Source organism: Trachemys scripta, chromosome 5 (genome assembly GCF_013100865.1).
Source record: "Trachemys scripta elegans isolate TJP31775 chromosome 5, CAS_Tse_1.0, whole genome shotgun sequence".
Taxonomy (NCBI): domain Eukaryota; kingdom Metazoa; phylum Chordata; order Testudines; family Emydidae; genus Trachemys; species Trachemys scripta.
In genome coordinates, this window is record NC_048302.1 from 80,079,967 (window position 1) to 80,098,751 (window position 18,785).

The window sequence follows — 18,785 nt, forward strand, 5'->3', positions numbered from 1 at the left end:
GGTGCAAAGGAATGGGGCACCAGCATCAAGGTGGATAGAGCTATGGAGCGTGGGTCCTGGACCTTGACACATGCCTCTCTCCCCCTTTAAACACAGCTCTAGTGCTGAAGGAGTTGGGGGAAGGGAAGACTTGAAATTTGACATAAAATACTTCTCACTGAAGAGCAGTATCTGGGTATGTAAGGGTGAAAAAATTGCTTTGATCTATCAGACTTCACAGCCTTTGAAAATCATTTTGTAAGTGCAATGCTATTGATATACTCTTGTAACTCTATTTATGGGGAGTGTTCTGAGTGAAGGTTGTGGCACAGAAGCACATTGCTGTACACAAGAGCAGAGTTAAACTCAGTACAGCTTGGGGGTAGTCAGGAAAGAATATGCTCCTCTTTTGCACCTGCTAAATTCTGGAGGCACCTGAGTACCATTAAAGTCCCAGGGGCTGTAATAACTTACCCTGCTAGCAATGGCCCCTTAGAGAGGCATCCACCAGCACAGAATAGGCATGGTGCAGTCCTCTGATCTTGCCCCTTGCACACACTTCACAGACCAGAAGGATTCCTCCTAGGGTTGCCAGGCGTCTGGTTTTTGACCGGAACACCTCATTGAAAAGGGATCCTGGCGCCTCCGGTCAACACAGCTGACCTGGCCACTAAAAGTCCAGTTGGACACAGCAGCCAGCTCATCCCACTGGCTCCTAGGCACAAGGGCAGCCAGGGGGACTCTGCATGCTACTCTTGCCTGTGGTGCAGACACTGCCCTGAGCACCGGCTCCACAGCTCCCATTGGCTGTGAACCGTGGGCCAAGGGGAGCTGTGGGGGTGGCACCTGCGAACAGGGCAGCACGCAGAGCCCCCTGGCTGTCCCTACACCTAGGAGTCAGAGGGACAGGCTGGGGGAGGGGCCTTTAGAAGTGGGCGGGTAAGCCCGCCCACCTCCCAGTTGATACCAATAGGACAGGCTGGCCACTTCTGGGAGCTGCCTAAGGTAAGTGCTGCCCAGAGCCCACACCCTTCAGCCCCCTCCCACACTCCTCTGCCCCCTCCTATATCCCAAAACCCTCATCTCCAGCCCCACCCTGGAGCCCGCATCCCCAACTGGAGCCCTCACCCCTCCCACACCCCAATCTCTTGCCCCAGCCTGGTGAAAATGAGGGAGGATGGGTTGGGGAGAGCTAATGATGGAGGGAGGGGGGAGGATGAAGTTAGTGGGAGTCAGGGTATTGAATGGGCAGGACATGGGAAGGGTGTTTGGTTTTCGGCTAGCAGAAAGTTGGCAACCCTAGTTTCTCCCCTGAATGTCTTTTAGGATTTTTCAGTGACGCTAAGGCTCTTAAGTCACTTAAGCACTCGTGAAAAAATGTATAGCTTAATATTTTGCTTTGGGATGGTAGGAATATACATTGAAAAAACATTTCTAGAGTTTAAATGTCATTGTGGTCTCTGGGGATGCAGAGCCAGGAATAGAGTTAAATAAAATAACTTTTTAAGATGCAAACATTTGCTGTGCTTCACTAATATAGATAATTATACATCAGTTGTTTTCTCCCATCACATCATCTAATACATACAAGGGGCTTGATTTTCAGAGGTGCTAAAATAATGAGTGAGGGGGCCATGATAAGCTGCTAAAAATGTAAGCTCTACAGGGCAGCGCCCCATTTTCCATTTAGGAAAGCTCTGCACTGCAGGATACGTGAAGCCATATTCACCACACAAGATACTCCAGGGTATCTACTGGGGAGGAATACCACCTTCTGGAGCTTCCCAGAGAAAACCAAGAGCATGCATATGCTGCCACACTCCAAGATCCTCCCTACCTGCTTGCAAGGAGCTGGCTAGAGACATGGTGCCACCTATTCTCCACCCTTCCCAGTACCCTTTGGGGCAACCCCTGGGGAGTAGCGACAGAGAACAAGCTCTGTGCTCCCCTAAGTGCTGGGCCTACAACTCTGCCTGGTCCTTATGTAGGCTGTGCAAAGGTAAGAGGCAGCTCCCTTTCTCCCCCACCGCCACATCGGGCCAGCTTTTTAAAAGAGCTTAGGGTTAGATTCTTAAGGGTTCAGCACCCGCTACTAGGGCCAGAGTTTCGAGAGCTCAGCTCAGCTCTCATTTAGGTACCTGATTAAGAGCTATATTTTCAAAATTGCTCAGCACCAAGAGTCCCCTTGGGAGCTGCTACAACTAGATTTTTTGAAAGAGCTCAGCATCCGTTGTTGCCGTAAGACCCAGGAAGAATACAGCCCCATGCATTCCCACAGAAGCGCCAAGTACACTGGGTTCCTCAGGCAGGATCAGGCTCTAAGCAATGAACTGGACAGATGAAAGAATAGGGAAGAGGGAAAGACAAAAGTTACAAAAAATAAGCAAAATACAAAAAATATTTACTAGCATTGCCAATCCCAATTATTCAAAATTTATGTCAGGCCCCGCCAAAATCCATGAGATTGTGAAGCCTATCAAGTAGGGATTTGGTTTTATTTTCCTTCTGTTTTCTGAGCTTTTATGATGCACTCAGGTTCACATCTCCAGGCTTTTCTCCACAACCATAAGGGCTAGAAACTTTGCTTTTAAAAAAAAGAAGAAGAAAAAAAAGCTGAGTTTCTCAGGTATCGTGATTTCAGCAGCTGGAGATTTAAGAAAAAACTCCAGCTATGGTGAGATTCCATAAAATCTCCAGAGGTAGCGACACTGAATTGAGTTTAAGAATCGATTTGACACAGTGAATGTTGTAGTGGAGGATGGGGGGAGGGGAGCATTTATCCATGTGTCAATGAGGGTGCGGGGGGGGGGGGGGGGGGGGACATACACACTCAGGTCATTTGAGAAGAGAGAAGCTGGGGCCAGCAGGCTGCTACTGAGGCTCTAATCCTGTGGTTGGAGCTGCACAGGTAGAAACCCATTAACTTTAAAGGGATTCTGCACAAGTCTAGAAGTCTGCCCCTGTCAAGCCAGACCGCTACTCCCAAGTCTGCATGCATTAGGGGTTACTGTGGGAGCAGGGAAGGAAGGGGGTTGGCTTTTGAGGAGAGGTCTGCTGCATTACCTATACCTGCATGTGCATGTTTGCAGTGGGGAGTGAGGTGAGTGATGCTACTACTTTCCCTGCTCCACTGGAAACCCTTTTCCTTCCCCAGATGAGCCTGGCTCATACCAGGCTTAGGCTAGGAAACACTGAGGTATATAGTTTTTTTAAATGGCAATCTTTCCTAAACTGGTTCTCGTGTATTTTCACAGTAAAGCAACTGCCATTATAAAATTAACTAACTGCTTGAGACTGACAGGCATGCTATTGAAACCACAATCAGCATTTCTGCACATTATTCATAGAATCCACCCTTACAATAGAGCGCACACCAACCATCAACCAGGCCAGAGCCAGATTCCAACAATACTGAAATGCAAAGCTTTCTGCAGAGATGAATTGTAGCATCATAAACCCCAATATCCAAAAATCAAATCACAAACACCAGTGAACAAAGAAATAAAAGCACAGCCTTCAAATCTATTAAGAAAAAATTCTTCGGGGGCAAAAAAAAAACTCTATAATGGTTTAATCTTGCAGAGGCTGTCACTTTCTTCCTTCATCTGCTCACTTCAAAGCCACTCTATGGCACAAAACTCTATTGGAGTATTGTGGCCTTATGTCTATTTAATAAGGCTGATAGGCTTTTTCTCAAATTTTTTAAGCAGCTCATCTTACGTGTATAGACATTTTCTGTCAGAATACACCATAGAAATCCAGTTTCATAAAGGTGGAGTTTTCTGATCTCCATATAAAAGGTACAGCAGATATGGAAGGTGCAGACTTTGTTTAGTCTATTATTCCAGGGTTTTTATTAAAAAAAAAAAAAAGCCCTCCCCCCCCCACAATAAAAAGGGGCTTTCAAAACTACTGATTAGTAGGGAGTTGCAATAGCATTAATGTGTTTTAGTTTATAGTGGCAATAAGATATCACCATGATTTACCTTGTTTGGTGTACAAGCTTCCAGTTCTTTCAGCCACACACCCCTCCCCACTTGCCTATTGGTTAACAGTGCTTTGAAGAAGGAAGGAAGTGCAGCAGCAAAGACATTGTGGGGACAACAGCTGTTCTCTGAGGCACATTGCTACCCAGATGGTTTTTGATTGGCATGTACAGCTTTAGAGCATCTCTTCTCCCAGATCACCAAGGATGATAGTTAGAGATTTTCCTGTGTGTAAAACAGAGCTAATACTACTTCCTTGCTACTACCCTTTGTCTCTCTTGTCATTTTTGACTGGTTCTTTGAGGTAGTGATGCTCTTATTTTAATGGATGCACACTGCCTAGCACAACAGGGCCTTCCACTCAGTTGCGGTTTCTACATGCTATTGTAATAACTTGATATGCATTATTTCTCTTGTCTAATAAGTACAGTAACTCCTCACTTAAAGTCATCCTGGTTAACGTTGTTTCACTGCTGGTCAATTAGGGAACATGCTCGTTTAAAGTTGTGCAATGCTCCCTTCTAACGTCGTTTGGCAGCCACCTGTTTTGTCCACTGCTTGCAGGAAGAGCAACCCGTTGCCACTAGCTGGTGGGGGTTTGGAACCAGGGTGGACTGGTAGCCCCCCCATCAGCTCCCCACTCCCCTAAGTTCCCTGTGCGGCAGCTCTCCAGCAGGCTAGCAATTGCCGGGCAGTTCAACTGTCCCTCCCCCCACTGCCATGTGCTGCTCCTGCCCTCTGCCTTGCAGCTGCTCCCAGGGACTCCTGCTTGCTGTGCAGGGGGAGAAGGACGGGGTTAATGTCAGAATGTTCCCCTTCCCCCTGCTCCTGCACCCTACTTACCCCTTCTCCATATAGAGCAGGGAGAGGACACGGATGGAGAGAGAGAGAGCGCTTGGGACAACAGCTGCTGTCTCAACTTCCTTATTCACTTAAAAGACAATACACTTAAGAGTGGGTCAGCTTACTTAAAGAGGCAATGTGCATCTCTCTCCCCCACACACAAGGTGTGTGTGTCTGTCTCGGTCTGCTATACTGTCTCCCTTCCCTTGTGTTCATGCTGTCTTGTGTAAGGGTAGGTCTACACTTACCCGGTAGTTCGGCAGCGAGCGATCGAACTTCTGAGTTCGACTTATCGCATCTTGTCTGGACGAGATAAGTCGAACCCAAAAGTGCTCGCCGTCGACTGCGGTACTCCAGCTAGACGAGAGGAGTACCGCGGAGTTTTCAAATGATACCTCACAACTTGTTGATCATTATTGTCCTGGTAAAACGTGTGGCAAAATAAAAAGTTATAAAATTCTGTTGTAGAATATTGAGACATGTTCCAAGTTTAGAAAAGCAACCACAAACCAGCTCCTTAGAGATGAAAGGCAAACTGATGCCTCAGCCAGGTGTCAACAAAATGAAATGGACTATCACCTGGGTAAGCACTCATTCTTTGGCAGGAAAAGTGTGAGAGTGAGAAATTTATACACCGGCAAACAACTGGACATTCCCATCCCAACAGATGGTCTACTGAACCCCAGCTGGAGAGGATTCTCAAAGAAGAGAAAAAAGTATAAGAATGGGGAACAGATTCCCCAAGTTATTTCTCCCTTTCTCCCTACCCAGAGCAGACACAACATGTGAGGAACAAAGAAATAGCTTCAGATTGATGGAGGGATCCAGTCTGAAAGGAATTCAGCCAGTAAGATTGCTGGAGCACGTGGCCAGAGACTTTTGCTCTGAATTCAGTTAGCTTGTTAAGTTAGGTATTAGTTGCATTTACTTTTATTTTCTTGTATCCAATTCTGACTTTTATGCCTTATTACTTGTAATCACTTAATCTTTCTGTGGTTAAATTTGTTTTATCTAAATCAATGTGCTTGGATTGAAGTTTTGGGGAAACTCCATTTGAGATACAGTAGAGCCCTCAGAATTACAAACTGACCAGTCAACCAAACACCTCATTTGGAACCAGAAGTACATAATCAGGCAGCATCAGAGAGAAAAAAAAGCAAATACAGTACAGTACTGTGTTAAATATAAGCTAGTAAAAAAATAAAAATAAAGGGAAAGCAGCATTTTTCTCCTGCATAGTAAAGTTTCAAAGCTGTATTAAGTCAGTGTTGAGTAGTAAACTTTTGAAAGAACCACCATAATGTTTTGTTCAGAGTTATGAACAACCTGCATTCCCCAGGTGTTCGTAACTGAAGATCTACTGTAATAGGATTTGTGCACATCATTTTCTATTAATAAAATGATGGACTTTATATGAGCTTGTGTGGTCCAGGAGAGGGCTGGGCTGTACAAGACATTTGTAGGGGAAGTCTGGGAATTGGCTGGTGTTGCTCTGTAGTATAATTCAAGAGTGACTGATCACAGAACTCATACAGTATTAGCTGGGAGTAATTTACATGCTGGAGGCTGTGTGAAGCAGTGTAAAAGGCACCCCAGGTTGGAGAATTTAGGGGACACAGCTATTCAACAGTTCACATTGTATCCTAGGTAATGTCACAAGAGGCACGAAGATCTAAAATTTACCCATTTTCCAAGAGAAAGCTGAATGTGAAAGGAGCCCTGAGCATTAATGACACACTGATACCCTCCTCTAACACAGTGAGCTTGTGGTTTAGGAAGGAATTAGTGTATACAGGTCTGTCACATCTTACGCGCATTTAACATGCACGATTTCAACTTTACGTGGTCGACAAAAAAAAAAAAAAAACAACAATTTTAATACTATACCTGTAGTGCGGGCAATTTCGCCCGCCATTGAACTCAATGGGGTTTTGGCTATACGCGGTTTTCGCTTTACACGCTAACCGCGGAACGGAACCCCCGCGTAAGATGAGACAGACCTGTATTTTAATCCTATAGCTAAGTTTTTGGATCTAGGGCATTTACATCCTTTGTTTTTTGGCAGTCATACTAAAAAGACCCTTATCATTAGGAATGTGTTTGTATTGTGTTTATTGGCTGTCCTTTAAGGTCTAAAGTTCGGAAGATAAATGTTGCAGTAATTCAAGACCTTGTCTAGACTAGGTAAAATAGTGTTTAGTCATGTTAGCTAAACCTATTTGAAATACCACTTAGAGCTTAAGGTAGATACAGTGTAACACCTTTAAATCTGGGCTAATTTATGGGTTGACTTTAGTGAGGAGTTTAAAACCAGTTAGCCCTAGTTTTAAAGGCATTCCCTGCATCTAGAATAGGTGCTAAGTGGTTTTTCTAGCCCTCCTGAAATACATTTTACCGCTCTCCCCCAACCCCCAATACACACACCATTTTTGTTTATATAGGAATGTCCTAACTTTATGATACACCTGGTGAAGTGTTTGATATGCCACACCACTTTTGGTGACCCTGAGAGGAAAGGGTCAGTAACATGATACCCGCGTTTCCAATTTCTTCCCAAAAGAAACTAAGGGAAACTTGCTGTAATCTTTGGGTAGGTCTATACTTATCTCCGGGTCCGGCGGTAAGCAATCGATCTTCTGGGATTGATTTATCACGTCTTGTCTAGATGCAATAAATCGAACCCGGAAGTGCTCGCCGTCGACGCCGGTATTCCTGCTCCGTGAGAGGAGTACGCGGAGTTGACGGGGGAGCCTGCCTGCCGCGTCTGGACCCGCAGTAAGTTCGAACTAAGGTACTTTGACTTCAGCTACGTTATTCATGTAGCTGAAGTTGCGTATCTTAGTTCGAAGCGGGGGGGTTAGTGTGGACCAGGCCTTTGTGTAAGCTATTCCGGCCTGATAGACTGGCTTGTAAAATTAAGGCTAATTTGGAAAGCATAAAATAAATGGAAAGCAAAACAATAACTCATCCTGGGCTGCTGCTGAAATGAAGGCAGACATTTTAAAAAACAACTTGATATAACATAGAAAAAGGGGAAATAAATAGAAATCAATATGAATTAGAAGTTAAACTTCCCATTTCAATGTTCTACATTTAAGTTACCAGGGGAAAAATATCTATGGATGGCAGGGCTAAGTACAATGAGGAGTTTATTTTTTTAAAATGTTAGAAAACAAAAAAAAATCTTAGCAATTGTTTAGGCCCATTAGTAGACTAAGATGGGAAAATTGTCAGTAATGATGCAGGAAAAAAGTGTTCAATTACTGCTCTATATTAAGAAGCAGAATGATGAACTTGTATCACATGAGGACAGAGTACTTTAACATCCTCCTTTAATTACTAACAGAATGGAGACAATATCTGCTAAGCTTAAACATTTTTACATCAGCAGGCCCACATAACTTGCACCAAATATTCTAAAACTGTCGGCTGAGGGGGACTTTGGCCTGGTGGAGTTAATTTTTAATAAATGTTGGAATACCAGGGAAATTCCAGAAGACTGGAAGAATGCTAATGTTATGCCAATATTTAAAGAGAGTAGTTAGGATGACCTGGGTAACTGTCAGCCAGTTAGCCTCATCAATCCTAGGCAAAATAATGAAAAAGGCAGATATGCGATTTGTGGACAGGAGCCATCCTGGGATGGCCCTGCAGACACCTGCATCAGTTTCCTCCGAGATTTCAACAATAATTCACTTTATACCCAGACCAGTATTTCCTGTTGCTTGACGCTAGCTCACATTTTAGATTGAGTTTCACAGCCTTCCTTCTTGGGGCTATGTGCTTCTAGCACTGGCCTGTAAGCTTTCCTCAGTTCCAGGAGTTGCACAGCCCTCTTTCTTGAGGCTGTGGCAGGGTAAACTTCTTCCCTTCAGCAGCTTCCCCTTGACTGGGCTTGGAACCTCCTTGAGGCACCTGCCCAGTCACTGATTAATTGTTTCAATAACCCAAGCTCTTGTCTGTTCTGGCTGGAAGACAAGGGAGCCTTGCCCCACCCACTCTACAAGGCTTCTGATCCCAAGCTCTTTAAGGAACAATGGAGAATCATCATTGATGGGAGATTTTTCTATTCGGGTTCTACAGAGATTGGTACTAGGCCAGACACTCTTCAACGTTCCCGTAACATTTGTATATGACAAATGGTGGTCCAGTAAAAGATGTTACCTCACCTACCTTGTCTCTCTAATATCTTGGGACCAATCAGGTGTTGCAATGAACACCTGAAGTTTAACCCAGAGAGATTTCTAGGTAAGATTCCAAAACTGGGTAACTTTAAAACTTCATAGGGGACTTCCAGTTAATCATAAACCCACTGTACTAAAATACCAGCAAATGGGTTACTTTAAACTGATGAAATCATGAACTGTAACATCAATTCCCTAACAGTCAGTATTTCACTTGTCAAAATTCTTGGTTTCCTGCACCAGAGCTCTGCTTGGCACAGGAGACAGGGATGGGGACATCAGGAACCTGGTTCTGGCTCCCTATTTCTCAGCAAAATTAATGCTGTCTCGTCAATGTGACTGCTCACAGAAGTAGAGTCAAGTCCACGGACAAGTGTTTGTCCTTGTCTCTATGATCTCAATCCTACAGATATCTCCAATTTATTTTTTTTTGAGTTGGGGGGAGGGGTGCGGAAGAATGTGTCTGTCAGTGTTCTCAAATATATTCTTTTCTCCTGAAAATTCAGAGTGAGTTATTGCAGAGAGATGGTAATTTTCATCTTTTGAAAAAAGTTATTTTTTGGAGGAGGTAAGCTTTGTCCCCCATTTCCCTGCCACTGAAAAAGAGGGGGAAGGGAAAGAAAAAAAAACATTGTTTTTCATTTAAAAATTAGAATGTTTCAAACAGCAAATTTTCTGCAAAATTTTTAGAAAGGCTTTTTTTGTCAAAAGAAATTGAATGAAACATTTTGACCAGATGTTCTCCCAGCCAACAGAAATCAAAGCTGTTTAACTATAATTCCATTGGTGGTTAGGGATCTGGCTAGCCCTCAGTGGTTCCAGCTAGTCTCTCCCCCAAGAGCTAGACGCCTGATCCAAAACCCAATGAGTCTTTCCATTGACGTCAATGGACTTTGGATCAGGTCCCAGTAAAGCAGGTAGGCTGGCAAACAGTCTACCATGTAAGCCATATTATCTGTAGTTTTAGCTTCTGGCAAGCCAGGCTAGGAAATAAAGGGAACATATAAACAGTACCTTTGCACAAGAGAAAAGAGTCTGGAGGAAATCATGATATTTCGATGGTCCCTCTTGGAAGACGCAGGCCAGGAGCCCACTTCCCTTACATCTGCACCAATAAGAAACTATAACTATATTCAACTGTCTCTTTTCAGACAATTTGAAATAAATATCTCAAGTAGGGGGAGCTTCCTGTTCACATTCAAGGGTTTGTCGTGTTTGACCTACAACACATAGCCAGTCATGATGTTCTCTCTGTACAGGATCCCTGGACCCTGTGTCCCAATGCCTCACTTCATTTTACATAGTGGTAGTAGAGACCATGGAAAAATCTTTATTCCTAGGACTATATTATTTCCCATTTTGACATTGCTTTTTGGGGAGGAGGATCCCACTCTGACCCCTGCATGGAATTTGGATGAGGGGGTGTAGTTTCCCCATGCTAGGCCCACTTCTCCCTGCAACCCAGACAAAGAGGATGAAATTCTTGCCTGCTCTTATCCAGTTCAGTGTGGGAGTCCAAGAGCAAAACCTACCTTATCTGCTATAGAGCTTGCTTAGAGATCTACAAGTCCATTGAGAACTATGCCTCTAGGTCAGTCAGCTCATCTAATTAGTACAGCTTGGTTTAGAATCAATCTCAGTGAAATGCCAGAGCATCATTAACTAAGCTATGGTACCCCCTAGGAACACCTAAAGGAAACAAACAACTGCTCTTACTAGGACCCCTTTACAGATGGGTGCTGATAGCCATGGGTGGTATTAGACACATGCAACTGCATCAGCCCTGAGGCAGCAAGGGGGGGCCTGTGCCATGGTGACTGACTCAGTTACTTGCGAAGGTGGGGCCCCAGAATCAAGAGCAGGGCAGACGGAAGTGGCAGAGGAATAGCTGGTGCAATTGCTCAGGGGCCATGCACTTTGACGGCCCCTGTAGGCTCAGGGCTGCTTGGCCATACAACATATCTGGCACAGGCTGCTACCATTGTTTGTGGCCTGCTGGAACCTCTAAGAGCAACATGCTGGTCCCCACTGCCCACATTTCAATTTGCCCAGGGAGGGGGCCTCCAAAATGGTGGCTCTGCCATCAACTCTGGTGGTAGTACTGCCAAGGGCAGAGCCTCCATTTTGTTCAGAGACCCCTCCTCCCTTCCCACAGCCTTGGCAAAATTCCAATGCCTGCATCGGGAGGAAATTCCAGTGCAGGAACCAGCATGCTGCTCTACCTATAGGCTCTGATTTTAACTCCAGTGGCAACAACAATGATGGTTTGCTGGTCTGGCTCTCGTGACAGCAGTCCTGGCTTTAGTAGGAGCAGTGGAGATGGCTCTAGTGACAGAAGTACTGTTGCAGGGCCTGGGCTAGAGCAGAGCCGGCACAACCCATTAGGCGATCTAGGTGGTCGCCTAGGGCTCTACAATTTGGGGAGTGGCAACTGCGGCGGTATTTCGGCGGCGGGACCTTCTGCCGCCTAGGACAGCAGAAAAGCTGATGGCGCGCCTGGGCTAGAGGGAACAGATGGCTCAGAATAGAGTTGGGGGTGGGGGGAGGGGGAACTGGGAAGAAGAGAAGTCAGTTTATATGCATGTGAAGGCCCACCATAAAAGTCTGCACTGGAACCCAGAACAAACAGAAAGATGCAGTGACAAATTTGTGTTCTTTTATGTATCTATATTTCTACCTACGTCCTACAATATAGTAAAGAAAGATGTGTTATTAGAATATCGCCCACGACATCAGGTATACAGTGGTTTTTGCGTAAGATGGCAAAAGACAACCAAACTAAAATACTAATGAAACTAATAAACTGGGTTTTGTTCTTTGCTCAGCATTAGATATATGTATTTGATTTTAAACTGTCAAATATCAAACTAAATTTATCAAGAAATAATTAATTAAATAATCAATATGCAATTAAAAATCAGTTAATAGTTTTAGTTTGCCCTTATTTAAATAATTGTTCCTTATTAACACACGCCTTATTTACCAATTAACACAGATGATTCGATAGATATAAATAAATGTTAATAGTTAACAGTTTTTTATGATTTCATTCCCATTTTCGTTAATATTGTAATAAAAAATATGACAAATATATTGACTGTACACTTCAAATAGTACTGTACCGACACAAGCCTGCTACGATTTTATTATTAGTAAGCACTAGAGACACAGAAACGTACGGTAGATATGTAAGAAAATGTATAAAAATACTCACGTGTAAATTGCTGTTTTATTGAAACAACAATAATACAATTTGCTTTGTATATGATCCGTAATCCGTAAAGATCGAAGGTATTGAATATGAATAAAAAATTTTAAATACTTATTGCACTATTGTTAACTGCTTTTTATACAATTAAGAAACAATCTAAATTAGATTTCATACATGTCGCCTATTTATAGTATCGTATTGAAAACAAGTCATTACACGCACATATTCCTGCCGATGCATGCTGGACTTCCCGACAATGCGCGACACACTCGCCTGCCAACACTTGCTTGTTAAGAGCTGTTGGCGGACTTGACACCTGATCGGTTATAATTTGTGAATTTATTTGGAAAATAAAGTAATCACTACAACTTTAATTCTATGTTACACAACAGATGAAACACGTACGAACGGTTTTTCAAAATTTTCTTATATTCTTTCTTTATGCTTCCACCGCCCCCTTATTTTTATTCAACGCCCCCCAATTGCACCCGAGGCTACTACTGCCCCCCTGGATCGTTCCAGCGCCCCCCAGGGGGCGGTATCGCCCACTTTGGGAACCTCTGCTTTATATGAATAAAAATGTAAGGCTCTCAGTGGCCATTTTAAAGCATCCAAAATAGTGCCATCTCTCTGCCAAAGTTAATATAGTCAGTTTCCATGAAAAGCAAATGTCCATGGGGATTAGTGCCTGGGAGATAGAGTTCTTTGCACAAGCTCCTTTCCCACTCCCTGAGGCTTCTGCCACCTGGTAACAAGTCGCTTAGTTCTAGCTTGACAAAAGATGCCTGGAAATCATAACTCCCATTTAACAAATAAATATTCATATTGGAGGTCAGTATAACTACAGACCTAGTTTATGAAAGCCAAAGAGTATAGGTCACATGTTTTACTGAAAGCTTTTAGCCTAACTTTCCAAAGCACTCAACTCCCACATTCACTGGAAGAAGTTATAGATAGTCATCTGCATTAACTTTAAAACACACACACACATATATATATATATATATATATAGCTGCCGTCTTCCATTTGTATGGAAACAGCAACTATGCAGGGTTAATGCTGGCCCAGAAACCCCAACATGCAGAGGTGGCTTGAAGTAGGAGGACAAGGAGACTGGCGCTCACTGTAACTTTGCCTTGTGTCCCCTTTGATAGATTACAATGTTATCTGCACTATATTCTCATTAGTGCAAAGTCTAATCTTGCTCTGTGCAATACTTTCCATTCAGCACTTGGTGGGGTGAAGATTTGATAAAAGATATTTGAATGACCTTGTTCCATTGACATGCTGCATAAAAACCAGCAATAGGGAATCTCAAGAGACAAGAAGAGAGGTTGAAAGGGAACCTACAATTTGGCTCTTTGGGCTTGTCATCAATTGTTAATATTGTTTATTGAAAGAAGGTAATGATTTTGGGGACAAAAGGTGTCTACACTGCTATTAGACATCCATGGCTGGCCTAATTGCAGTGTAGACATTTGGACTCTGGAGTCCAGGCTCTGGAACCTCCCAGCCTGAACATCTATACTGCAATTAAAACAGCCCCTCTGCCTGAGCCAGCTGGCACAGGCTCACCACGGGTTTTTAATTGCAGTGTAGACATGCCCAAACAGTTTAAGCACCTCCTAGGACATCCTGAATGCTACCAATAACTACTACCACCTACTAATAGTCTCATTGATTAGTTATGTAGAGAGGTAAGGCAAACTAGGGCTATATTTTAGTGAAAAAAATGGTACTCCATAATTATGAACATCTTAATTATGTCTTCTCAAACCAGGGATGCCACTAAAATGTTTGAGAACTGAATGGATGACAGATTCAAAGCTAGACAGGTAAAAGCTAGATTTTGACCTTAAAGGATGCTGGGGGTGGGGGATGGAGAAGTCTGTGTGCATAGGATTATTATGCCTGTTGTGTAGTTAAAATGATATAGTCCAGAATTTGAATAAGTAAAAGGCACCGAGAAAATACAATAGGTAGACACAAAAACAAGGAGTCCTGTGGCAGACTAACAGATTTATTTGGACATAAGCTTTCATGGGTAAAAAACCCCACTTCTTCAGATGCAATAGTTAGACAGATGCACAAGCACAGACAAGCTGCATGGCTCCATTGCATCCTCAAGTTATTATTGTTTCATGGAGACACTGGATAAAACCCCAACTGAAGTTTTTTACAATTCATTATGATTTGGCTATTTAATTAAGAGACTGGAAGAACAGTGCTGCCTGCTCTAACAATTAAAAGGCAGTAACTGCTGTACTTTTAGGTAATATTAATGCAGTAACTTAAATCTGATAAATCACCCACAGTTAGAATTGGCTCCATTTAAAGCAGATGTATGACTTTAGATCAGTGGTTCTTAACCAGGGGTATGCACATGTCTGGGAGTATGCAGAGATCTTCTATGGGGTACATCAACTCCTCTAGATATTTGCCTAGTTTTACATAAAACTACATAAAAAGCACTAGCAAAGTCAGTACAAACTAAAATTTCATACAGATGATTTGTTTATACTGCTCTATATACACTAAAATGTAAGTACAATTTTGTATTCCAATTGATATGGTAAAAATGAGAAAGCAAGCAATATTTCAGTAATAGCGTGCTGTGACACTTCTGTATTTTTATATCCGATATTGTAAACAAGTGGTTTAAGAGAGATGAAATTTGGGGTACACAGGACAAATTAGACTGCTGAAAGGGATAGAGTAGTCTGGAAAGGCTGAGAGCCTTAGATCATAAAATCATCAGCAATAGTAAAGTACAATACCTACTATTAAAGTTGCAGATTCAGGGTCAGCTATAAGTTCTCACGCCTTTGTGTGAAGACATTAGACATGTTAGGTATGTAAGCAGAGTCTGGATGAGCTCTCCCCTGACATCTAGTGGTGATCTGTGGAAAAAGACTTCAGAAGCTGATCTCATTTGCATGGAGACACACACCCTGCCTAGGTGCTCAGCAGGATGGGACTGCTTGCCCAAATGATCACTTGTGGCTGGTTTTGGATCCCCAGTCTCCTTGTTATTGGGGCAGGAGAAGGGTTGCTATCCTTGTTGTGTGAACTGAGGGCAGCAGAACTGTACCTGGCATACCCCAATGGAGGGACTCACCCTCAACTGAACAGCACTCGCTAGGCAGGGGACATGGGTTCCAAAGCCCAATTAGTTGAGAGAGCGTGGGGATAGGTACTTGTAGCTGGATCCAGTTTAAGGGTCCTAACCGCCATTTGACCCTCCCTTTCTCCATGGTATAATAAAAGAGAGTGGATTTAGATTTAATTGAGAATTGCGTTACATGCTGTGAAGCTACCTAGGTCTAAAGTATTAGACCTACTTTGGGACAATGTCTCTCTTGCAAGAGACTGCCCAGTGTGCACTAGCAGTGAGGCTCCCTGACTAACAGCTGAAATTACTGAGCTGTGTTTGGGGGGTGGGATGGCTGGTAGAGAGGGATGGCAAGAGACAAGTAGGGAGGCTGGCAGAGAGGGCCAGGGCAGAGCCCCACAGGGACATGGAAATCAGCTGTTGGGGCAACGAGTGAGTGCCCGAGCAGTGCACGGTGTAAGGTACCTCCTTTCCCCCTGCCTTCCACACAGGGTGGTAGGTGAACTCTGCAGATGAACCTCTGAACTCTTGGGCTGCACTGGCCAAGGACGAGTGAGTGGGGTACAGAGAAGGGCTGGCCACATTAAAGGGACTTTTGGGTTGCTGGACTTAAGACCCTGAGGGGAAAAGGACACTGCCCAGCTTACTTGGGGGGTAGGTCTTTTGCTCTTGGTTTGTGTTTATGAGCCCTAGTTGTGGTGTTTTCCCAAATTAATGTGGAGTTAATTCCCTCCTTTTATTAAAAAAGTTTTTGCTACACTCAGACTCGTGCTTATGAGAGGGGAAGTATTGCCTCTTAGAGGCACCCGGGGGGGGGGGGGGGTGGATAATTGTCCCAGGTCACTGGGTGGGGGCTCAAGCTGGTTTTGTGTTGTATTGTTGAAAAGGAACCCCTAGATACTGAACCCGGCCCTTGTTGCTGCTGGCTTCACCTGGCAGAAGGTTTACAGGTACATGGGGCCCCCATTACCATAGTATCTGAGCACCTCACAATCTTTAATATATTCATCCTCAACACCTGTATGAGGTAGGGAAGTACTGCTGTCCTTTTACAGATGGGGGAAATGATACACAGAGACAAAATTACTTGCCAAAATTCACACAGGAAGACAAAGTAGAGATTGAAACCAGTTCTCCCAAGTCCCATGTTAGTACCCTAATTACTGGGCCTTCTAGACAGAAGTTTTGCACACAATATGTTTTGGGTCTGATCCCAAACCTCCTGAAATGAAGTGAATGGGAGTCTCTAAGCTGTGGAGTCTCTCACTTCACTCAACTTTGTACTAGGCCAAAACATTTGTGAGAGGAACAGGAACAGCATGCCTTGAGACTGAACAAGTATTAAAGCAGGCACGGGACAGCCACACTAGTACTAGCCTCCTCAAACTACATCAACAATCCACTTCACCCCTGTGAAGCAAGTGACTTTAGAGATGAAAGAGTAGACCATGCCCATTCAATCCTAGTCCCTTATGTGGAGACTGACGATAGCAGCCAAGTATGGCAGGCACCTGTCTATTAGAAACTACATAGGCCACAACCTTGATTCATTTAAGCCACTGAACAATTTCATTTGGGAATGACTCAGGCTGCACTTTTGTAACACCTGTCACCGCAATCACGGAATCTGATTTTCATGGTTTGAAAAAATATTCAAGACTTAACATTCTGAGATGTGTGTCAGTGGGTGGATGTGATGGTAAACAGTTGAACTAGTTTCACTGAGAACACCAAGTACTGCCAAGTTAAACCCACTGCAGCACAGTGGGCTGAGAATAGGGGTTCAACAACTTTGCAGTTATGCAGTGAATTCTCACTGGGAGTTCTAATTCCTCTGGGAATTGGGAGATTTCACACTTTAAGGTTAAGAGGAGATCTTTAAAAGTTGTTTTCAGGAGAACTAGGAATTAGCCCAAGTTTATAAGACTTAGCTCTGGTTATGACCACTGTTAAGACAAGAAGTGGTTATGATACTTCATTTCTCCACACACATGCTATTCTCACAGCTTTAGCCTTTCATCATGTTAACACTGTCTTGACTTTTCGTAAAAATTGTCATAAGAGAAGTGAAAGTCTCCCTATAACTTCTTACCAATCTGTCAAGCCATTCACTAGCTTTGCTTGAAATACTTGTTCCATGCCCCATACAGAATACAGTTTCACAGACATCAGGAGACAGGCTGTCTCTTGCAGGTGGTGGCAGGGAGCACATATCTTCAGTGAGTATAAAGTCTGTTTATTCTCAAAACGGCTTACATTTAGTACAACTCTGCTCAACACAAAGTTCTCAGACTTTTGGGCTGCTTACTTAGGCCTTGTGTACACTGCAGGGAAAAGTCGATCTAAGCTATGCAATTTGAGTTACGTGAATAGTGTAACAAGTCAACATAGCTTAAAACTACTTACTGCAAGGTACACACTGTGCAATGTTGATGGGAGACACTCTCCCATCGACTCTCCATACTCTTCTCGATCTGGTGGAGTACAGGAATTGACGGGAGAGTGATCTGTGGTTGTTTTAGTGGGTCTTCACTAGACCCGCTAAATCGACTGCCGATGCATTGATCACCACACATCAATCCCCCAGTAAGTGTATACAAGCCTCACAAGAGAAAACCAACCATAAACCAAAACAGTCCGAGTCCTTCCTCAAGTGGAGAGTTGTTTCTCTCTAGAGCAGCAGCAATTTTCTGCCAAGTTTGCCTCTGTATAGCTATTCCTACTCCTGGTCCAGCTGCTGCAGCTTCCTATCCCTTGTGTATAGGGGGGAAACTACTCCCTTGGGCTAGGGTTCTCCTTGCCCAGGCAGGCATTAGCTGTTGCATAAGGGAAAAGGGGATGTATTGGGGGAATCATCACTCTCAGGACTGCGTTTTGATTTTCAGAGGGTCGTACCATCCAGCAAACCTTGTGCTCAGTTATGGTGCATGCAATTACAACTATTGCACTTGACTTCTCAGAATCCATGACACTTTTTGCCTGCACAGAACTCAGGATTACACCTCTATTCTCTCTACTCACTTGGGCAATAGCTTAGTGATGTTTCCCCACTGCATCCCATTTACAAAAAACTTACAGTATCTCAAAAAACAGTTCTTAATGTTCTCTCTTTTGATTCCTATTCCTTCAACTGTACAATTCATAACCTACTTGTATTAAAGTTTTGCTCTGTGTGAAATAAGTGATGTTACAAATGCTTGTAATTAATATCTTGTGTGCACATCAATGTTCTATAGAATTAAATGGAGCAATTTTTGGCACCATTATATATCTTTGAGCTGACAGTATAGATTTAACTTCCAAGGTCTAAGATAGCCAAATGTACACTGCACTAGCCAGTGCATCGTACATTTCCACACATGATTCAATGTGAAGATTAGCTAAGGTATATGCATACACATATTTGCATGAATAGAAGTCGTTTACATGTTCAGCTGTGTGTGAGAGAGTGTGCATTGCACTGCTGAAA